Source organism: Triticum aestivum, chromosome 2B, assembly GCF_018294505.1.
Source record: "Triticum aestivum cultivar Chinese Spring chromosome 2B, IWGSC CS RefSeq v2.1, whole genome shotgun sequence".
Classification (NCBI taxonomy): Eukaryota; Viridiplantae; Streptophyta; class Magnoliopsida; order Poales; family Poaceae; genus Triticum; species Triticum aestivum.
The window spans coordinates 260525993-260551113 of NC_057798.1; positions in this window are offsets into that span (position 1 = coordinate 260525993).

A 25121-nucleotide genomic window follows, 5' to 3' on the forward strand; every position below is an offset into this window, starting at 1 on the left:
AATTCATCACTAAAAGCATTCTTTTGGCAAAATCTCGTGAGCCTATACTCAAGAGAGTATCCTAGCTCATTATTTCAAAGAGAGAAATCATTATTAAGTTCGGAAATTTTATCAACCAAGACATTGTTAGGAACCTTTTTTCTAAGGTTTTCATTGAAAGCAACATAGTCCGAAGATTGAAAACGCCTAAATTCCTCTTGATCATAGAGGATCGCCTCTATGGGAGGACGACCAGCGTCGACCCTATAGTGCGCAAAGATTTCTTTGGCCTCTCTTATGATAAATCTAAACTCATGAGCCAAAAAGATAGTAACAGCACGCTTAACAGAAGAATGCTCAATATTAGAAAATTCTAGGAAAATTCTTTGTATGCAAGGATGCATATGCATAAATTGTCTTTCAAGTTCAACTACAAGAATAGCTATAGCATCCGCAAGACTACTAGTTCTATGAAGAATAGAACCACCCATGGAAGGTAAAGCACCGGCACAAGTAAAGAAATCTTGAATAACACCTTTTCCAATGATGTTACCACTACCGATTCGAAACTTTTTAGTATGCAAGATAGGGGGTTCTTCGGTCGGAGCCTCAGAATTTTCCATATTATCATTATTATCCATATCGATGATAATCTCCCCAATTTCAGACATAATGGCAAACAAAAGCAAGGAAGAAGAAAGCGAGCGAAAGAGAGAGGAGGAGATTGGTAAAGAGAGGGCGAATAAAATGGCAAGGGTGAAGTGGGGGAGAGGAAAACGAGAGGCAAATGGCAAATAATGTAAATGCGAGGGAGATGAGTTTGTGATGGGTACTTGGTATGTCTTGACTTGAGCGATGACCTCCCCGGCAAAGGCGCCAAAAACCCTTCTTGCTAAGTCTTGAGCTTGCGTTGGTTTTCCTTGAAGAGGATAGGGTGATGCAGCAATAGTAGCGTAAGTATTTCCCTCAGTTTTTGAGAACAAAGGTATCAATCCAGTAGGAGGCTCCTCAAAAATCCCATGCACCTACACAAACATACAAAGAACTCGCAACCAATGCAATAAAGGGGATGTCAATCCCTTCACGGCCACTTGCAAAAGTGAGATGTGATAGAGATAGTATGATAAGATAGATATATTTTTGGTATTTTATAATATAGATACAAAAAGTAAAGATGCAAATAAAAGTAGATTGAAAGCAAATATGATAAAAGATAGACCCGGGGGCCATAGGTTTCACTAGTGGCTTCTCTCAAGATAGCATAAGTATTACAATGGGTGAACAAATTCCTGTCGAGCAATTGATAGAAAAGCGAATAATTATGAGACTATCTAGGCATGATCATGTATATAGGCATCACGTCCGCAACAAGTAGACCGACTCCTGCCTGCATCTACTACTATTACTCCACACATCGACTGACTCCTGCCTGCATCTAGAGTATTAAGTTCATAAAGAACAGAGTAACGCATTAAGCAAGATGACATGATGTAGAGGGATAAACTCATGCAATATGATATAAACCCCATCTTTTTCTCCTCGATGGCAACAATACAATACGTGCCTTGCAAACCTTTCTGTCACTGTGTAAGGACACCGCAAGATTGAACCCAAAGCTAAGCACTTCTCCCATGGCAAGAAAGATCAATCTAGTAGGCCAAACCAAACTGATAATTTGAAGAGACTTGCAAAGATAACTCAATCATACATAAAAGAATTCAGAGGAGATTCAAATATTTCTCATAGTTAAACTTGATCATAAACCCACAATTCATCGAATCTCGACAAACACACTGCAAAAGGAGTTTACATCGAATAGATCTCCACAAGAGAGGGGGAGAACATTGTATTGAGATCCAAAAAGAGAGAAGAAGTCATCTAGCTAATAACTATGGACCCGAAGGTCTGTGGTAAACTACCCACAACTCATCGAAGGGGCTATGGTGTTGATGTAGAAGCCCTCCATGGTCGATTCCCCCTCCGGCGGAGCTCCGGCGAAGGCTCCAAGATGGGATCTCGCGGATACAGAAGGTTATGGTGGTGGAAATTGTGTTTTCTTGGATCCCTGGATGTTTTCAGGTACGTAGGCTTATATAGGAGGAAGAAGTACGTCGGCGGCCGCCCGAGGGGCCCACGAGATAGGGGGCGCGCCCAGAGGGGGTGGGCGTGCGCTCCTGTCTCGTGGCTGCCTCGACTGCTTCTTGACTTGCACTCCAAGTCCTCTAGATCACGTTTGTTCCAAAAATCACTCTCCCGAAGGTTTCATTCCGTTTGGATTCCGTTTGATATTCCTTTTCTTCTAAATACTGAAATAGGCACAAAAAAAGCAATACGGGCTGGGCCTCCGGTTAGTAGGTTAGTCCCAAAAATGATACAAATGTGTAAAATAAAGCCCATAAACATCCAAAAGGGGTAATATAATAGCATGGAACAATCAAAAATTATAGATACGTTAGAGACGTATCAACGGCCCGTTATGGTCCATGAATAGTATGAACCATGTTTGGCGAAATGATTATACGCCAGTAGAAGGCCCATGGATCCTACGGGCCGTAGAAGACCATTGGATCCTACGGCCCGTAGAAGGCCCATGGATCATACGGCCCGTAGAACGTCCATGGATCCTACGGCCCATAGAAGGCCCATGGATCCTACGGCCCATAGAAGGCCCACGGATCCTACGGCCCGCAGGAGGCCCATGGTTACAACAATCCGTGTGTTGCCATGATTATTGTGGCCTAGATACCAAAAATAGGTTATTGTGGACACTAGAAAAACGCGGAAAAAGAACTATAGTGACTACAAGCAAACAACTAAACAAGACAATAAGGAAATAAATAAGCAAGCAACTAATGCTAGTCTATTACAGCTATTACACATATTACATCCATTGGGCATCAAAGTTCGCCACTAGTGCAAATATAGGGAACAAAGCAGCATATTACATACACTGGCCGTCAAAAATGGCCACCAGTGCAAATAAACATGGCAGGAAAACAAGTCCATAACTGAAACAACTTCAGAAGAGCTCAAGAAACATTATCCGGGGTATCCACCATGCTGGCAATAAGCTTGGCAAGCTTAGTAGCTTTTTCCTGTTTGGCGCTAAAATCCTCCAACACTTGCTGTTGCACGAGAAAGTGTACATCTGAATGCTCCAGGGACTTCCGCAGTCCTTCCGCTTCTTGTCGCAGCATAGCTGATTGATGTCTTTCAGCTTGTAGTTGAGACTCAAGAAACCAAACTGATTCAGACAGTGAACCAAGACAAGAACTTGTGCAAGTGGTAGTGGCCAGTAACTCAAACAGTAAACCAAGACAGGACTTTGGGGTTGTCTCACTGTCTTCAAGATGGTTTTCCTTAGCAGTTTTATCAGATTTGTTGGAGACCAACAAGGATGTCTCACGATCTTGAACCTTATCTGCATTACTTCCTTTGTCATTTCTTAATAAGGCACTCTTCCCCAATATTCCATCAGCATTCTAAAAGAAGAAACAAGTAGACACATAACAGGTTTAGCATGTACTAGTATATGAAACTCATTCGGTGAACCAGTTCATTAGTAAGGTGGACAATATTAAACTACCAAGTCTTCTATTGCCAAGTAGTACATTATAAAAGCATCAAACAAACATATATCTATGTCCTATGGTCACTGCATTGTCTTGCCAAATCAAAATAGAGACACAGTTCAAATCATATCAGTTCAAGAGAAAGCAACACTGAAAGAATACAAAGCATGGGAACTACACGACACAACAAGATTTCAGATGGGTACCATGGGTCTACATGTACAACAACACTATTGGCCCTGTTATGATGCTAGTAATGTGCATGATATGAGAAGTCAACTATATACACAATTGAAATTGAAATCAACAGAGCTATTTATAAGAGCAAACCTGTTAAAGAAACATGCATAAGCATACCTGTTGTGCCATTGGAGTTTCCATTGGATCATTCAATTTAAAAATAAGTTTGTATGAGTAAATGCAGTGATACAAGAGCAAAGAAGTATGCACGATAGCAATGGAATCTTAAATGAGAACAGTTGTTCTTCAGGTTTAAGCACTTGTTCTACATGAACAGAGTACAGTAAGACACCCGCATATAGTACTTAAAAAAGAATGAGCTCATAGACCTTACCACATTCTTGGTTCGGGACTAGTAAAGAACATGGCGTTCCCAGTCATCGTCCAGTAAATGTGTCTTAGGAGAACATAAGGGAATTTGATGAGTTTCTTAGCAAGTGAAGTACGTTTTCTTCAGGTAATTCCGATACTGCCACCAAGCATTCTTGAGGATAGCAGAGGTATTAGCACAGGTTACCTCATCCTGTGTTTCCAAATTGGTCCTTCTCTATAGAGGAAAATGGGAAAATTTGCTGTATTATAACCATCATGGAGGTAGAATATATGGGACAAAGCAAAGTAATTGACATGAATAACATTACTTACACATAACTCCTGGACAAACACCTGCATCTAGCATTTTCCTTCATCTTCAGTATAATATTTCCATGATGGGAATATACGCACATAGGATTTAACAACATCAAATACGATAGATGCTAAACTATGAATGGCTGGTTGTGCTTCCTCCACAGGAATAGGTGTACTAACTAGTGGAGTTGGGGGTTCGCTGTGGTAGTACTGGCGCTTTCGGCACTCAAGCTGCCTTACTAACTGCTCTTGTTTGGGAGCTCTATGGTGGAGATGGTGCTGTGTCAATAGGAACTGGGTTACTATCTGCTTGAGTTGGGGTTAGATTGGGTGAAGCTCGTTCTCTGTCCATCGCAGTAGGAGTAAAATCTGCGGGAGTCTGGGTTATGTGTGGTAGGGCTGGTTCTCGTGCATGTACAACTGGGGTGCTATCTCCACCAAGAGGTAGCACTATTTTATTTGAAGACCGTGTTTTTACTCCGCTAGATACTGCCATCACCAACTCCAATTCAAATGGCTGATAAACAGGAAACATAATTGAATGTACAGACACTGTATGAGAGACAGATGCAATAGATAGTGTGGAAAAAAGAGGGCATTAAATAGTTGACATGTATATTGTTTAACTAAAACGGACATCATGACATAATTTCACATATATGATGTCTATCTAAACTGGATAGCATAGCATAACATAATTCAAAGATATGATGACTAACTAAACAGGATCTCATGACATAATTCACATACATGTTATCTAAGTAAGCAGGATCGCATGATTTTATTGACATATGTGATTTATATGCTAAGCAGAGGACATTCGCATATATGATGTCTGAACTAAGAACATGGTGTTGAATGTTGTGTATATGATGTCTAAACTATGCAATGCAAGACACCATATGCATGATATGAGCAGTAGAACCATGCCAATTTAGAGCATACACCTTGGTGGGGAAATAGGACAGGTCAGCTATCTCTGAATCCATCTCTGAGAAGCTATCGGGACCCAGCAAGAGATCTGCTTTGACAGGTAGCACTGTCTGCTCTGAAGGCCTTGTTTCCACTCTAGATTTTTCCATCACCCACTCAAATGGCTGATTCACAGGAAGAGTAGTTTAATGTACGAACATTGTCGACAAATGGAAATTTAATGAAGAAAAGGATGAGCTAGATATCATTCAAATATATGATGTCTGGTTAAACAGGATGGCATTGCACATTTCACATATATTATGGCTGGCTAAAAGACATGAGACTGCATAATTCCCATATATGATATTGAAACTAAACAGGTGGCATTACAAAACATGTCTAAACTAAGCAGATGACATATATGATGTCGAAAGTAGGCACTGCAAGGAAACATATGCATGATATGACTAACATCATCATGCCAAGTTAGAGCAAACACCTTGGGGGTAAATAGGAGTGGTTAGCTGTGTCTGAATCCGCCTCAGAATAGATATCTTCCTCTGGATTACAATCTGGAGAGGGGGGGGAGGGTTTGCCATTGAACCCACCATGGAACGATGTCTGCATGACATTGTATTGCCGCGCAAAACTCTTCTCTTTTTCTCTACATGTTCAGCATGACTGTGTACAATATCTAATATGCATGCAAAAAAATATAGTGAGATTATGTAAGGAGAGCATGCAGGAATCTAGAATAATGGTATCAACCAGAGGATGGATCCAAAAATAATGATAGCAGGCTGATGATTGCTTTAATTTAATTAAAAAACAGATGATGATTGCTTTACTATTTGTTTCCCACTCAAGATGAACAACATAGGCATACCCTAGGTGAACCATATATTAGACAAAGATACTATTCATTGCTGCCTCGATATGTGCCCCACAACTAATTTAGAACTCAAATTTGAACATCAATTTGGACCTGACTTGGAATCTAAGAGGTGAACAAGACTATAAGTAGTAGGTAATATTAAGCAAAGCATAACATAAGCAGAAACAAAAGAGTGCAACCTCTCTTGTGGACCCGTGTACTCCTCAGGTTCAGCTGCTGAGTCAATGATGGTGATGCCGTTGCGGTGGGTGACGACGACAGGGAAGGAGATCTGAGGCGGAGAAACACAGTCAGGAGTCGTGATGTCTGGTTTGGTGGATGCTTCTGTCGATGGAGCAGCTCAGGTGAGGTGGACGACATCGCGGGAGGAGCAGGACAAACCACACAAAATTTTCTTTGACACCTACCTGTAACTGATGTAATTCTGTAAGGGCTCATTTGGCTTGCATGATTCTAAAAATGCAGGGATAGCAGGAAAAACACCGGAATAGGATAGGAATGCACATGGGAAATAGAGAATTTGTGAACACAGGATTTCTGTCAACTTGGGTGTTTGGTTCACAGGAATGGGAGGAGCAGAGGAATGCAAAGAAACATGGCCAAAATAAAGTGAAACCATATGAAAGTGTGTACAGTTAGAATGTTATTCTGCCACTAATGCACTTGTTTTCGTGCATAGGATTTTGAAAAGTAGGTCCAGGTGGATTTTTTGCTCCATTCCTTTCGACAAAATGCATGAATAATTGAATACTAGAGTGCCATAGGAAAATTTCCTATTGCTATGTTTTTCCGTTGAACCAAAATAGCCCTAATGGATCGACATGAATGTAGAGTAATAAGTGATGCAACAAGTGAACAACCTGTTTGCCGTAGCCATGTCGACCTCAGCATCATTGGGTTGGTCTATGAAGGAGTTGAGGCATAGGTGGCCGTCGAAGGTGTGGAGGAAGATTTGAGGAATCTGTAGATGGCATCCAGGGCACTGCTGTGTTGTGATGGATCATTCCGTCGTTGGAGCAGCTCCGGTGAGCCGTAAGACGTCAAGACTGAAGCAGCACAAGACAGGCATCGTTAATCTCAAGTGGGATTCTAATAGCATCACCAATAGATGATGTAAAATGCATTACCAAAAAGTGATAGATGTAAAATTTACATCACCAAAAACCACTTGACTACAACGGATGAGGTAAAAACTGTTGACTCTGAACTTAATTGTCGAAGCTGAAATTTACAATGGAATCTGAATGTTACTGTCAAAACTGAACGCAATGGTAGGAGAGAGGCACTTCACATGGGATAGTTTAGGGAGGGCCTGCAGTTCATCTTCAACCTGCACCCCCTGAGCCGCCAACCACCACCGGCCGAACCCCGCGCCGCCTCGCCACCCCAAAACAACTCCCCACCGCCGGTCCGCCGCCGCCTCGCCGCCCCGAAACAACTCCGCACCGCCGGTCTGCCGCCGCCTCGCCGCCCCGAAACAACTCCCCATCGTCGGTCCGCTGCCGCCCCGGCCAACCCTCTAGCCTCCCCCCGCCCCAAGCTTTTTCTTCGACGATCCCCATGCCACCGCCCTACCACCGTGCCCCCCCGCATCGCCGGCGAGCACTGCCCCCACCCAGAACCCTAAGATAGATAGTGGGGTACCTCTCCAGCTAGCCCCCTCCCAGCTACGGGAGGTTCTTCCTTAACTCCGGCGAGACCCCCCACCCCCTGAAAATCGACTGACCCAAAAGTCGATTCAGTCGACAGAAGTGTAGATAAATCGGAGCGGAGCAGTAGCACAAGCGAGGGGGAGAGCTGCAGCAGCGCGAGTGAGCGAGCGAGCAAGAGCCGGAGCAGCAGCAGCTGGGTGAGCGAGCGAGGGAACAAGAGCCGGAGCAGCAGCAGCGTGAGCGAGCGAGAGCCGGAGCAGCAGCAGCAGATCCGGCTGGTATGGACGCCGCCGCTGAAGGGGCCTCGCACTTGGGGAGAGCCGACATGGAGATGTCGCCCGCGGCGCTAGCTTCGAGGTTGCCGCTCCATGGCGGTGAGGGATGGAGCACCGATAGCGACGGGAGGTCGAGTTAATTAGAAGGTGTGATACGATGAGTGTACAACCTCTTTGGTGGCGCTGAGTAGGCATCGGCTTCGTCCGAGGAGTCGGTGAGGATGCTACGGTTCCGGTGGAGCAGGTTAAGGCGGGGCTGTGGGGATGGAGCAGCCACGATAGATGAGGCAATCGTTAGAGCAGCTCCTTGGAGGTGGAGGACGGGGCGGCTGAACCGGCGAGACGACGAGATAGACGACTGATCCTCATTCGGGGAAGTGAATGAGGGACGTCGAGCTATTGCGGTGGATGACATCGTCGGGGAAGAGGCTCCGGCTAGGCAGCGGTGAGGTGGCGGATGGAGGAGGGTGGGGTTTTGCGGCTGTAGCGGAGAGGTTATGGCGGCCTGTGATTTCGAATGGCGAAAAGGAGGTGATGGGAGGGGGAACCATGACTTAGGGACGCGCTTGTCCAAAATGTAGGGTGTGTTACAAAAGTACCTCCACCAATTTGAAGTAGCGGCCCTTTCGGCTCAGGGTTAGAAGGGGGATTTCGTGTGTCGGGATTTGGCAGCTGCAGGGAGTTTTCGCGCGTTGTAATTTCTGGATAGCAAGGCGCCAGTTTTGGGAGCATGATATGTGAATTTTCGGGATATAACAAGGCGCGGGTTGAATTTTAGGGACAAGCCTAACGTGTAATATTGTACTTGTACGTACCAAATCAATTCACACTTCCCTTAACGAAAAAAAAACGAAAAAATAAAACTATTCACACCACACAAAGAGAGAGTCTTGTCCCGTTTTACTATACAAATGCTATTCAAAGCTACTCCCTCCTTCCATCTATATAGGGCCTAATGCATTTTTCAAGGCTAACTTTGACCAAATATTAGAGCAATAATATATGACATGCAACTTACACAAAGCACACCATTAAATTCGTGTGTGAAAGGACCTTTCAATGATATAATTTTCACATTGTGCATGTCAAGTACTACTAATCTTGTCAATAGTCCAAGGCGGTCTTAAAAACGCATTAGGCCCTATATAGATGGAAGGAGGGAGTATGCATCCATGTTATGTCCAATTAAATTTTTTCGTTGGCTGTATAATGCTTGTAACCTACTCATACCAACATTTTTGTGCATTCCAAATGTCTATACTACCGCTGCAATTCAAACTGAATTTGAATTCGTTTCTCTATTTCAATAAGAATCTACAATCATGATTGTTGCCAACTTCAACCATCATTCGTATATTACCTTAACAACACACCACATGATTACTATAGAGATAGATACGAACTATGTGTACTATATGAACTCGAATTCAATTTTTTGAATACACTTTATGTTGATTCCAAATAATAGTACATTTGATGTATTAACTAGATATTCATATTCTAAACCATGTTCCATACGTATACCGTGTTTATCACACAAAGTATAGTGCCCCGCCCCCTACATTATGACAAGTATTTAGCCCTGAGCTGCAAAAGCCACACATTAGCCCAAATTATAATCAATGTTCTATATATTATATGTAGTAATAGCAAGATGCCCATGCATTCCAGGGAACATTAACATGATCAAGGGGAGGCCTTATTTGCAAATATGGAGAGGGGTGTGGGTATCTTTTTTCAAAATTGCCATAGTTTCCTTCCTATCCGTTGGATATAAATCGGACGGCCTATATTGCAAGATGGCAGTCACACCATCATCAACATCGCTGTTTTTTATAAGAGTAGAGATAAAATATATTATATGTAGTATAACATGTTCATAACCACACCATGTGTATCACTGTTATATATACTCACGCATGCGTCGATTTAAAACACTATGATAAATTCTTCAAATATCCGAATTCGCTTTTTTATAATGAATTATGATCTCTATTCGTCTTTTACACCAACACAATCCTCTTATCTTTGTAGCTAGCACTAACTTTCTCTCGTGCATGCACACACACGCCCGCATCCCTCTCACCCTCCCTCAGCATTCTCTAGCTCCATTGCGCAAATTCATCTTTTCACTTTAGGTCGTTCACCCACGATGTGTGTAGGCCCCCCAGCTCCTTCTTTACGGCACACATCGATCGATATGCCTCTCCAGCCAGGTGTGCCTTCCACAAACACAAGCTTCCCCTCTTCTCTTCTCACTGTCCATGCATCACTCCCACCACTCTTTTCATCAATATCGTACTCGCACACTCCTTCCCCCTCGATATAGTATGCCTCTCGCACCACCTCCTAGATGCACCCCCTCTCTCTATATCCTTCTCCCCGGGCCGTATTTGCTTCTAAGACATACATGCATGTATACCGATCGATCTCCCTACATGTACCTAGGTCGACTTTAACTATTTCCTGCCCACCCATCGATCGACGTACCTCACAAGTTATGTCTCTCCTTTCCCTGACAAAGGATGATTGATCTTCCTATGTAGTTACGTCTGCTTACGATGGCCATATCGTCCCCCCTATCCATTCGTGCTTGCCTCCTGACCCATCTCTCACACGCACGTGCACAGACAGGCAGCCATCCCCTCTCTTATTAATATTGCAGGCGTGCCCTCCGTTTGTCTAGCAAGCCTCTCCCACCATTTGTTAGAAGCAACACCACTACCACCCCCTCCAACACTCTAGTTCTGTCTCTCTCCCAACCTTATTCCTCTCCTACACATATGCATGGATGTCGATCGATGTCCCTAAATACATAAGGTAGGCCTCTCTCCTCCTCCACACATATACGAGCCATTGTACCTCTATAATTAATTATGCCGCCCACCACACACCGATAGTCGAGCACTGTAGGTAGGTATCCATTCCACAGAGACAAACTACACCTGTCCCCTCTCACGTTCCAGTAGGCCAGCCAGTCTCTATCTTTGTCGTGGGCACACACAAATTCGATTGGGCACTCTCTTATAGAATCGCGCCGCAGGCACACCACATCATCATACCTCTCTTCGATTCTATGGATTACCTCAAGCCGATGATACCCTACTCTCGTTCTCGTGGATCGCCCCTCCCTATATATGAATTATCCAGGACTCCTATTCACACACATTGCATATGTTACATTTTTTGATTGACCCCCTGTAAGTGCATCTAGTGCCACCCCTAGTTGGTTTTGGAGTATTGACGACAAACTTGGTTGAGGGAATAATGTGTTTTTGAGAATTGTAGGATAACACAGGTAGTAGTACCTCATTGATTTGGTTTTCCTACCAGAGATGACACCTAAAAACGTGTGAATACATTGAAGACAATGGTGGTCTGTGAAGATATTCACAACAAAGATTATGACTTGAGAAGACATTCACGTGAAGACTATGGAGTGCAAAGACATAGTTGTTTTGTAGTTTCCTTTTCTTCTTTGTTGAGTCATAGGAACCACCGCACTGTTAAGTGGGGTCCAAGTGAACAAAGTCAGAGTGACTGAAGTGATGCTCAACCAAATCCTATGTCTTCGAACAAAGACAATGAGAGCAAATCTTATCCAGAGCTGGATGAGTCAGCTTTACTTGTAGCCCAAGTCAAGTTGCCGCGTGTGTTTGAAATCTGACCATTGGACACGTGTCATTTCCTTAGTGACCCAGGGTCATTTCGGACAAATCAGGTCGGGTTGCCTCCTGGCTATAAATAGCCCACCCCCTACACCATGAATTCGTGGCTGCTCAGAGTTAGTGCACGGCTTTTGTTGTTTGAGAGCAACCCACCTCCGAAGCATTTGAGAGAGAGATCCTTCCGAGGACAAAGCCCAAAACACCCAGAGCCAAAGAGTGTTAGGCATCACTGAAGTCTTTCTGTCCGCGTGATCTGAAGACTTATTACACTTGAGGACTGTGAATCCTCCAGCCGGTTAGGCGTCGAGTTTTGAGCATCCAAGAGTCAATGTGGATTGCCGGTGAACGAAGTCTGTGAAGGTTTGGAAGTCTACCTTGAAGACTTACCAGAGTGATTGGGAGAGGACTAAGTGTCCTTAGTTCAAGTGGAATAAGGTGAAGACACGGTCTTCTGAGTTGATTCTCAGCCTCCCTAACCAGACGTACAGTTGTCACATCAACTGAAACTGGTCCAACAAATCCTTGTCCTCACGAAGCAACTGGATCTATCTCCTACCTCTCTTTACTTACAGTTTGTCTTCGTGAAGTCTTTGCGTGCTTGCTTGATCTGATTGACTTCACTGTGTATTGTTGTTTGGCTTCATACTATCTTCCATCCTGATCCATACTACCTAGCTGTCGATAGTCTTCCTACTTTCACTTTATTGCTTACTTGACTATGGCTTGTCTAGTGTAGTCTACCTTTCGCTGCATATCAATAGGTTCATTTGTAGTGTTTGTCTTCAAAGCCCCAGTGTTTTGAAGACTTTCATAAAAATCACCTATTCACCCTCCTCTAGTCGATAACTAGCACTTTCACCCCCCCAAAAAAACACTCACGAACCCACACACTATATCTCTCTACATTTGTATCCCTCTCACACAACCCCACGTAGGTGGTGCACATACATGAAGAGAATAGGTGCACGTACTCACGCTTCGTGCCCAGCCACACCTGCGCGGGTACACGGTGGAGTTCATTTCTGTACGAAATGGCAGCCCACGTGCTAATTTGAACCCGTGTAGTGGTTGTTTACCTACAGAGGTCGTGTACCACGCGTGCACGAAACAGAGTTCTACTTGATGCGTTGGCGCGTTATTTTAAAATAAAGTTATATCGCTCAATGGCACGTACACAGAATATAAAACGATTTTTATGGTGAAAAAGGTAGTCCGCTCCACTACATACAATGGAGCCTGCCTGCTTGGGTTTGTCTCTCTTTAGAGTATCTCACACAAGGCGGCGGTGGCCTCTCTCTCACCGTTGGTCACTGATCCGGCCGCATCCTGTCCGCCGGCAGAAAGGGAGGATTTGCATCGTTTCTCCGTTCGATGGCGCCGAGGCAACACGTCCCGATCTGCGGTACCCGCCATTCTCTCTGACCAAGCTCCAACACGGTAGGGCCTACGCCACCTGCTCGCTGCCGCAGTATGGGCAGACCCCTCCCGCCGCTGCTCACCTAGTTAAATCCCGATGTCCCCAGGTATCCCCTCCGGCCTTGCTCCACTGCCCGTCTTCCCACGTCGCTGCATGTGGAAAATCTTGCATGTGGATCTTCCATAGTTCTTTGCCCAAAATGTAGCTCGTCTGGTGTACTTTTCATATTGCAATCTCGTCCTCACACCGTTTTAGATAAACACAACCATGTTGTTATCTTCCCTTAGGACAAGGAATGTGCTTATTTTTTGTCGTCGTATGTGCCATCAACTGTTATTGGCCAATAATTGTTTCCTTTCTACCTCTTTTTTGCAAACAGGGCTATCCATTTCACCTTGTTGCTATTGCGACCTTTTTGTGAACTGCACAAATCACTTTTTTCCTAAGAGTGTTTTGTGTAGTTGTACTAAAATGTCACACGGGCAACGTCTCTACATTTCAGTGCGACTGCACAAAGGGAGATTGGTTTTGCTCTATCCTCCTCATCCAACTCCGAGCCTAATATTCTCCAACTATTTGCTTAATCTTCTCCAACTAGTTAGTCTTAAGAGAGACTGCCAAGGTGGTCGGCTTCTATTTCTGTGTTTATTGTTTCATCAACAGTCCTCTATTATCGTAATCACACTTAATATCTTTGGAACAGGGACGCTCAGCTCTATTTTAGTGGAACTGCACAAAATGATCGGAATGTTGCATGCTCCAGATAGCTACTTTTATCCCCAACATGCCTTGTTGATTTAGACAGAGCTGGGGGACGTTGCTTCCAATGAAAGCATGGATCAATTTTAATTTAACACCTTCTCACAACTTTGTCTTCAGTTGTGATGTAAATATTAGCTCTGATCTGCTAATCATTCAGATGCATTAGCAAGGAAGTTAGTTTTTTATTGTTTCCGAAAGAGCATCGATGGCAAGACACATGAAACAAAAGCTGAAGGCTCAGAGCATTGTACAATTTCATGTCGCTGGAAAATTATTTGTATAGTACATCAATTATGTAAACAAATGCTGGAAGCTTGATAGCATTGCCAGAAGCCTCTTCAGCATCCGGGTCCTTGTGCCATGCACAAAATTATACTCCTCCGTTCCTAAATATTTGTCTTTTTACAAATTTCAAATGGGCATATTTTAGAGTGTAGATTCACTCATTTTGCTTCGTATGTAGTCACTCGTTGAAATCTCTAGAAAGACAAATATTCCAGAGTATATTTAAGAACTGGGGTAGTAGTGCACAACCGCACGGGAGACTCAGCTCGGTCGTTGTACTGCATTAATAGTGAGTAATGAGCAGTCAAACCATAAGCCCCACCTTTCCCATTGTAAGTTGCTCAGAAGAAGCAACCATCAATACACTATTCTTTGAATCCGCTCATACTACTCCATCCGTCATTGTTTGTAGAGCGCGCTTCAAAAAAAAATCTTTGGGACCAAGGCGACTAGTGATCGGCCTGAAAAATAGCATTGGTAGTTATAGCACGACGTCTGTTACTAGAGGAAATAATTCGTACACACATGCATGCAGTGCTTCCACCCCAGGTACACACATGCATGCACTTACTCCACTCCGTAGTACATCGAGATAAAATTGTGGACATGATTGTGGTTACCACGCCCTAATTAATTAAGCATTAAACCAAACATGTCTAAAGTCTCTCTGATGGTGGAAATGCATTGAGAGAAATGCATTAGAATGAAGCGTTCACTGTGAACTGTGACAGAGGGAGGAGTAGTATGAAGGTCCAAAACCAAGTACACGTATGGCCACTCGGTCAACGCACCTCCTCTTGGCTTATCACTGACATGTGAGACCGGAGTGTGAGCAAACCGATCTCAATTGATGGTAAAATGGCCAGCCCGCCATTCCTTGAGAGAGACGAGGAGCGAGAACACACAGACGGGATCGCACGGAGGCCAAGATATATCCGAGCATGGTTGATCGATATCATCATTACATGTTTGATGTTTTTTAATACTATACTATTGGGATGCCGTTTTCCGCCCTTCTCTTGAATAAATGTGTACTTTATCATAGATTAAAATAAAATAAGAGTACAGACGCTCCACCATGCGGTTCTAGTAGTAGTACTACCCATACTAGTAAACCTTGCGCTTGGATCTTCGCCTCTTCGTGAAGTCGAACAATGATGGTACTTCACATGTTGGGTACTACAGTGTATGCCTCTGGCAATCTAACACCGAATGAACTGATGCATGTCCACCGCCTGGGTGAGGGTAGGTTGCATTAGTCAAAAGGCGTAAGCGAGCTTCACTTTGTCCTGCAAGCTTCTCCTAGTTCTGCGAGTTGACGGGACACACCAAAAAGTAGTGCTAGTCCATACTCCCTCCTTTCCGGTTAATATGGCTTAATCTTTATTGCGGGTAAATGAGAGAGCTTTATTCATGTATAAGCATTCTTAGGATGATCAACCAAGAGACTGGTCACTAGGAAGTGAGGTACCCTGCAAAAAAGAAGAAGGAAGCGAGGTGTTTCATCAAGCTAGCTCTCGGCCCATGAATTGAGTACAAAGGGGACCAATAAGCGAGGACGGAGGGAGTACCATTAGTGAACCAGAAGGAGGGAGTAGGTACTAGTAGTACAGTACTACGTAACAACGTGTCGTAACAAAATTCCTCTATGCGCATCCTATCTACGTGTCAAGCAAGAAAATAGAGATAAGTACAAGTGAGACTCGGGAAAGGTCATACACGTAGGGGGAGTATGTGTAGGGGCCACTAAGGAGCAGTCAAATCAAATAGTAAGTTAGTCGGAAGAAGCAACCATCATTTCACTCTACAATGTCACGTACGCAATATAAAATGGTTGATATGGAGAGAAAAAGAAAACCACTATATATACACTAGCAGGAGCCTAAGCTACAAGCCTACTTGCTTGGGTTGCTCTCTTCACAAGCATAGAACGACGGTGCCCACACCGTTAGTCACATATCCGGCCTGTTCCCGCCGCTGGGGGAAGGGAACAATGTTCTGCATAGACGCGGTCGACATCGGCGAGGGAGAAAACCCACAGTCGATGTGTCCCAATCGGGGGTCCCCGCGGTATGGGCTGATGCCATGTCCCAACTATCCTTCTAGCTACAGCCCGATGTCCCAGATAGTACATCTTCCTTTTGGAGCCGGATTGCTCCACTGCCGCAGCTCCCCATGTAGCTCCATCTCCTTGTCGATCTTTCTCTACTTCTATCGGCTTCTATTTGTGATGAGTTTATGTCTCATGAACTAGTGCCAGTACTATTATTCTAGTCACACTTCTTCAATATCTTTGACATCAGGGATGCTCAGCTAGAATTTAGTGGAACTGCGCAAAAGCATCGTATGATCCGTGGGTGCCAGCCATCCTTCCTTCGAGAGGTTCTACCTAGACAGGAAATTAAATCCCGTTCAGGGTTTAGGGTTTAAGTCGTAGTGACCCCATCAGTAGTTTTTCTTTTGTACACGCTCTCACAACTTTTGTCTTTGTTGTGAAGTAAATATTGGCTATGATATGTGAATCATTGAGATGCATCACCATGTGTGTTAGTTTTCCTTTGTATTTGATGGAATGTTGTAGCAACCTTGGAGTAGGAATGAAAATGGAGTGGAAAGTTTCTGTTTTTCCGGAGAAAAAATGGGAACGGAGAGAAACCAACGTTTTGTTTCGTTGGATCTCACCATCGAGCAAAACCAACGTTTAAATCACGTCTGTCATGTTCGTGTCTCACCCTCCTCCATAGCTCTATCCCACATGGTCACTTGGCATGCCACTCACCGTAAACCGAGTATACGATAACTTTCCCGCCTGCTTGTTGATGGATCGCACCACGGAGTACTAGCACTACTGGAAGAGATTGACAAGTTGGGGGAGGGCAATTAGCTGTAGCACAGACTCCCAAGAACTTTTTACATGCATGTTGTGGCCGGCTATTGCGACCTTTGAACATGAAGCAGTCGCGTGCACCGGGAAGTGGCACGGGCGATGCTCTCTCGGCCGGCGTGCCGCTTCAATGCTGGCGCCAGTGAGAGGTCGCGTCCGCTTTGGCCGGGCATGAATGCGGCACTGACTGTTTTGGGCGGGAAGCACACGCGGGTGATGAAAAGGGTTCAGGTTGGTCAGGAGCAGGCATGGCAGTGGTCCGGACGCCCGCAAACAAGAGATGATGTACGTTAAATATTGCTGCATATATAATTAACAACGTAAATAATGTGCCAGCTGGACAAATATGATTAGAGATGGAGATGGAGATGGAGATGGAGATGGAATTTTACGTGAAGACGGATATGCATGTCTATGTCTATGTGTGTGCACGCGACGAGTCTTGCGACCTGGAAGCGGGGGCGTGTTTTTGAGCGAGTTTTCTTTTTTGGTACGTTAAAATATTTTCTGCCAGTATTCGTTTCTTTTTTCCGAGAACACGCGTATACTATTTAAAACTACTGCTATGGAGAGATTTTTTTACTCTATTGTATATATAGCCTCTTGTTTGATATGGTTTCTCGCGTCTCGCTCTCTCACCCTCTCCATATCAAAACAAGATGACAGTGTCCAATATATCTCTCTCCTCACCGGTGGTCCCAGATCCGGCCGAATCCCGTCCGATGCGGGAGGTGAGGAGGTGCAGCATTGACGTATTCGCCGTCGGTGATGGAGGAAGCTGATGTGCACCATCCACTCGGAGCCGGCGCTGGCACGGACGAAGGTCCTCCGCACCCTTGAAGGCTACCGTCGTGTGGGTAGATCCCGCCCGCCCGCCTAAGCAACATCTCGCCCACCTGAGGTATAACTTGTTGTACTGGTCCAGCTCCCCATGTTGCTGCATGCGGGTTTTCTTCTATGCGACTACTCCCCAGCTCCCCATGTATAGTATCTAGGGTTCATCGGCTGGTCCAACATCACCTACTATTATAGAGGAAATGCCACTCGAAAAGTTGTCCTGATTTACGCCTCAGTGGAGGTATACATGTTGTTTTGACAAAAAGTACATGGTGGTTGTGCGGTCATTGTCCATATGCTCCTATTGCTGCTGCTAATCTAATACTATCACTAGTTAAATGAAGAAATGCTTTTTTTCTCAGGTATCCTGGTTTAGTTCCCATCAAGATAATCATGATGCTTCTGTTTGTTGGTGTACTTTTCATTAATTCTATTGACAATTGAGATGTCGTTGTTAATCTTGTACCACTGCCAAAACAAAGTAACAATACTATATCCCTTTTATATATTTTTGCAAATAGCAATGCGTATCTCCATACCCGGCCATGTCTTCCTCAATTTTAGTAGAACTGCACAAAATTGGATGGCCATTGTTGTTATGTCTCACTTTCCTCTGCCACGTGGTTCTTCATTCCTCGAGCTTGATTAATGAGAAGAAACAAACCACATTGAGGATTTGTCAAACTTCATAGGTGCCTCACCCAAACTTGATGCCAAATGGATGATGCATCACCATGATGACCTATCGATGCTCATGGTTGTGCCTCTCGGTTGTGTTGGCTGGTGAAGCTGATCGATTTTTGACGAAAAAGAAGATGTCTTCCATCAGTCCTCTTTGCTTGGTTGCATTGGAGACACAGTCGTCTTTTACATTGGTGCAATTTTATCACACAATTGGCTATGAACCAAATGTTTCCTCGAAGAAGGATCGACGTTGGTACTAAGAGCAGAAGTTTTGTATTGATTTCTAAGCCTTCTCACAACTTTGACTTCAGCTCCCCTGTAGTTTTATTTGTCCAGCTATTAACTTTGATTAAAAAATGGTGTGGACTAAAAACCTAGATGGACGTAGTTTCCCTCCATTTTCATTTACTCCGCATAGATTTGACATAACTCAAACTTTGTAAAGTTTGACCAAGTTTAGGCCGAACACAACAAACCATAATTATTGAGAGAGCGCAAATTGTACATACTCTCAAACCTTTCCGATAAATGAATTTAAAATTCTTTATTTGTACACACTCTCACACGTTTCCGATAATTTGGCACATGTGTGGTTGTTCACTTAAGGGAGGGTAGTGTACGACACGTGAAGGACAGGAAGTGCGACCAGGACGCGTGGATCGTTAGTTCATCGGAAGTAGTAGTTTTCTTCACTGGTACATTAAATAAAGAGTTTCGTTTCGTACTTACACAATTTAAAATGATTGTTATGGAGAGAATAAGAAAACCACTCCACTATATATTAGTAGTATACATGAGTACTATATGGACGCAACTTCATTGACTTAGAGCACCTGCCTTTGGGTGCATGACAGGTGGGCCCAAAATGTGGCTGTCCCACCTATCATACAGCCAAAGGCAGGTGCAATTAAGGCACCGGAGCTTAGTCCGTAATACAGTATATATGTAGTACACCATATAAGCTGGAGCTTCGGCGCTTGTTCGCTAGGGTTTGCACTCTCCACACTCTCGCCGTACTACATATTTATATAAACGCTGGAGGCTCAGTGTTCCTTTGCTAGGTTTGCTATATTCACAGTCTCTCACCCTCTTCACCAGATCTAAACAAGACTGTGTTGGCCTCTATCTCTCTCTCCCCCCTCACAGCTGCTGAAGGAGGCGTCCAGATCCCATCACACCGGGAAGGGGAGGAGGTGCAGCGTTCTCTCTATCGCCTGCGGCGAGGGAGGCAATCGACTGCTGGCTGCGCTATTCTCTTTCACCCAGCACCTATGTGGGAGGGCCACTGACCCCTTCTTCCTCGCTGCCGTACGTAGTGTGGGCAGATCCGGCCTCCCGCCGGATGCCTTGCCACATCCCGACGACCCGAAGGTATAAGTTTCTTTGAAACCATCATTGCTCTAGCTGCATGTGGATCTTTTTCGATTCTGTAGTCGAATCTAGGTCTTGGTTCAAAGAGGAAAGAAGGGTATGGTGTGGTGGAGCATGAATCTAGGACGTGTTCAATGAGGAAAGGAGGGAGGGAAAGTAGTATAGACTGGCTATCCAACCGCTTTGTTGGTCGAAAAGGGAAAAAGGGGGTAACCCAGTACACACATCTGTAAGGAACCTATCTCATTGTTGAAAAGGGAAAGAAACTGGGGGGTCCGGTAGTTTGTGCAGGACTAGATTTGCTGCCCTCACATAGTAAAAAGGTTCAAAGAGAACAAATATGGGACCAACGCAGATATGCTGCTTGGCTATATACTTTGCATCACCCATTTATACATGTGGACGCACATGGTGCTGGCATGTCCCATGTCCCATACAACTATTTTTCTGTTGTTAATCTAAGAATGCTGCTGGAAAATTGAAGCAATGCCACTATTAAAAGTAAATTACATTCTTAACAGATGTTGTTTTAAGAGAAATATCTCTATTTATACGAATCAATGCAACCGTTTTAGAAATGCTACTGTCCTACTTTGTTTTCCATCAAGATAAGTTAGATGCTTTTTTTTGTCGCCGTTTGTTTCAACCTCCTTTATTGGCTAGTAATTGTTTCCTTTTTGCCTCTGTTAAAATAGGGATATCAATTAAACTTGTTGCTATAGAAAACTTAAATGTCACACCGGCAATTTTGCTTGATTTCGTTGCAACTGCACAAAACGAGATTGGATTTCCTATTCGTGTTGGCAGATTTGTAGGGGATCTTGTGTGCGTCATGATAGGTTGGTACTTGCCTTCATCCACATGATCATGCAGTGTGTTTTGAGGTGTTGTGTTACTTGTGTTGGTACTATTTTAAATAAATGTTGAATTGAAGCTATTGTATTGCTCTCTTTTCCCATTGAGTAGTGAACAAAAATGGTACCAACCCAGACATGATGCTTGTTGCTTTGTTACAACAAACTTTGCATCACCCCCTTTATAAGTAGATGGAAGTACACGGTGTTGTTGCGCCCACTCTCCCCTGGAACTGTTTATGCTTTTTGTTAATCTAATGTCGCTAGTAAAATAAAGCAATGCCACTCTCAGAATTAACTACCGAATCTCAGTTCAAAACTGCAACACTTGTTAGGGATTGGCGGGATTACCATTTTTGTGGCTGCATGTTTCATCCTCCTTTATTGGCCAGTAATTGATTCCTTTTTTGCCTCTCTTAAAACAGGGATATCTATTCAACGTGTTGCTATTGCGGCATTTAGCTTCGCTACACGAAACACTTTTGTTTTAAGAGTGTTTTGTCCAGTTCAACTTGAATTTCACACCGGCGACTTTGCTTAATTTTGGTGGAACTGCACAAAAGGAGATCATGGATTTTTCATATATGTGTTGGGATTTCTTTCAAGTCCTCCTCGCGAGTTCTTTCAAATCTTGGTAAAGAAAGGTCAGTACCGACTTTCATCCACATGATGTTGCATTGTTCTTTGAGATGTTGTGCTACTTGTATTGGTACTGTTTTGGATAAATGTTGAATTGAAGCTATTGAACTGCTGTCTTTTACCATTAAGTGGGCAAAAATTGTTCCAACCAAGACATGATGCTTGTTTCTTTGTTACAACAAAACACTACATCACCCCCTTTATAAGTAGATGGAAGCACATGGTGTTGTTGCGCCCACTCTCCCCTGGAACTGCTTATGCTTTTTGTTAATCTAATGCCACTAGTAAAATTAAGCAATGCAACTCTCAGAATTAACTACTGAATCTTAGTTCAAAACTGCAACACTCATTAGGGATTGGCGGGATTACCATTTTTGTGGCCACATGTTTCATCCTCCTTTGTTGGCCAGTAATTGATTCCTTTTTTGCCTATGTTAAAACAGGGATGTCACAACTTGTTGCTATTGCAACATTTTGCTTCGCTTAATTTTGGTGGAACTGCACAAAAGGAGACCGAATTTCCATATATGTGTTGAGATAGCTTTGAGGTCTTCCTCACAAGTTGTTTCAAATCTTGGTCTTGAAAGGTCCGTACCGACTATCCTTAGAATTAACTACTGAATCTTAGTTCAAAACTGCAACACTTGTTAGGGATCTGCGGGAGTACCATTTCTGTTAGGGATCGTTCGTAGTACATGTTTAAGAAATGTATTATTCAGATAGTGTCTCTATTATTATATATCAGTTACAGTGTTTTACAAATGGTACTATCCTTCTTTGTAGTTCTTTCTACATGTTTAACCAAGTATTGTTAAGATAATGTCTCTGTTAAAATGAATCAGTCGCATTGTTTTAGGAATGGTACTTTTCTGCTTTGTCGTTCTTTATACATGTTGAAGCAAGGCATTATTAAGATAATGTCTCAGTTAATATGAATGAATCACACTAATTGAGAATTGCTACTCTCCTACTTTGTTTCCCATTAAGATAAGGTAGATCAGTAGATGTTTTTCTTCTGGGAGTACAGGTCATCAACCGTTATTTCTCAGTAATTGTTTCCCTTATACCTATTGTTGCTTACAGGGATATAAAAATTAAAGCTCGGTTTTATTCCGACTTTGATTTTAGTTGAACTGCACAAAAGGAGCCAATGTGTCTAAGGCAAACTACTACATTAGTGGGTCCAGTTGGTGTTACCACTTTGCAGAAAGAAGCAGTCACTATTTGCGCTACATTACACAAGGAATCATCGAGAAGCTTTACAGAGTATTAGTAGATGCTGGTGACATGACTAGTCTGTAGAGAGCATAGGCAACTCGACAACACGTGGAGTGCACTGGGCAAAAAGTGCCCAAACAAGTACAAGAACCCAGGACAGGACTCCAAGTCTGTCAATGTCATTCTAAGCAACAATGATGGGGCATCTGGGTATGGTAATCTATTTACCGTACTTTCAGTTTGTTAGTCCACTGATTGGTGGGTTGACATTGGGGCCAATATTCATGTGTGTGCTGATGTGTCTTTGTTTTCTTGCAGCATATAAATACGAAATCCAGAGGGATGCTCAGCTTGATTTTAGTGGAACTGCAGAAAATGTTCAGATGGTTAGTGTCCTCCATAATACTTCATCATGCACAATACATCGAATGGTTCTCTAATCATTCATTTTCACCTTGAGCCACCCGACTATCAGATGAAAATCGATGACAAAGCCTGCCTGTTCCACAATCATAACCGTTACATATTTTGAATTGGAAAAGCTTTTCAAAGTTTAATCATTGATGTTAGCAAGAAGACATTAGTTTAGTATATTGGAATTGGAAAACCTTGTCAAATTTTTCTCATTGATGTTAGCCAAAAGACATGCATTCGATATTTTTGAGTGGGACGCCCTTTGTTGTGAGCAACGTTGATCATTTTTTCCTATTCCTGTCTTCAGTTCAGAAATATTTACTCTGTTGAGATGGAGTCACATGAATGTTGACTTATGTAAGGTATATTAAGAGTTTGTTCTGAATGTTGTCTATGTAATGCCAGACCTTATCAGTTTCTTCTGAATGTTGTATATGGAATTATGTGGCATGCGGCATCACGAGCTGTTCACCGTGCCTCCTGAGAATAATGCTTCATATTGTTTTGCATGTTGAGCTAATGCCTGTGATTTTCATGTTATGAAGATCATCCTCTTCTCTTGTTTCCGTGCTTAAGAAGTTCATTGTCTTATGTTTCATTCATAGCCTATACAACAACTCGGGTAGGTTAGAGGTGAAACCATATGATCTTCCGACCAACTCATCATCTTAGGCCGTGATTGGATCGTTGTTTTCCAACCAACACCGCTTATAAAACTAACGCTTGTAAATAAAAGCAGATGGTCTCGGGCAAAGCGCTTGGTTGGTCGATTTCGACTAGTAAAATATACACTGATCTCTCAAATTACATGCGTAACACGCCGGTTTTTGTTACAGACCTCGGGCCCTCAGTTTCATTACGCCTGTATTTTACGCGTTGTTTTCGATGACGAGTAAATTACACTTGTATCTTAATACAGGTGGGAAATAAACCAGAGCTCCCAAGCGCGGCCTTACCATTCATGCCGTCTCAGTCTCTCGAAGGTGCTCATAGGTGTCCGATGATCTTGGCTTCCTGGATGAGCAGCGGGCGCTGTATCAGACCATCCGTAGGGCCCGCGAGGCCCTCTCCGTCGTCCTTTGAGTTGTTGCGCTAGCCGGGGCACCACCGTCTCGCATTATCAACATGGTCAACGAACATGAGGAATGAGGAGATGACTTTACTTGGAGAGGATGACAGTGGGGACCCACCAGGGCCATAGCCGCATGTACGCAAGTGCCTCCTTATTATATACAACTGTAATTTTGTTTGCTTCCTCCTGGGTTCCTGACATCATGGTCCCACACCATTGTCAACCTATGTAGTCAATAAACAAGAGAATTGTACAAGGAGCGGCCGACAACAGGGACCAAGCATCTCGAGCAGTATTTGTGTTTTTGAGGTGTGAGCACTGCAGAGTTTTCTTGAGCGATGTTTTCGTTGTTGTTGAGAGGAGAGCAGGGTATTAACTGGGCGGGCTGTGGCCCATCTAGCCCATGCCAGATACCCAGCCCAGATACTAAAATTTTTCAAGCTGAAAATGGCTAGCCCAGCTGTACTTTTTAGGAATACCCAGGCAAGGTCAACTTGTTATTCTCCGCCCCGCTGGGTTGCAAATCTTTCCTAGGAGGGATGCATTAGGCTTAACAAGAAAATGGGCTTTAAGAAATAATAAATAGGATATCATTATAAAAACTAGGTAGTAACTAAACAAATGCAACCAACACATAATTAGTTTATAAAATATTATTTTTGGATTTTGAAAATTTTAGTTTCATTAATTGTTGCACGAGCAATGTTTTGTTGGATTCTTACGTAATAAAAATTTATATTGAAATTGTATTTAATCTGACTAGAAATTTTAGGGTAAAAATATTTTGGATCCCATCAAAATGTGGGAAATTTTATTGAATTCTGTTTTGAACAGTTGGTTGAAATTATTAATCGTTGT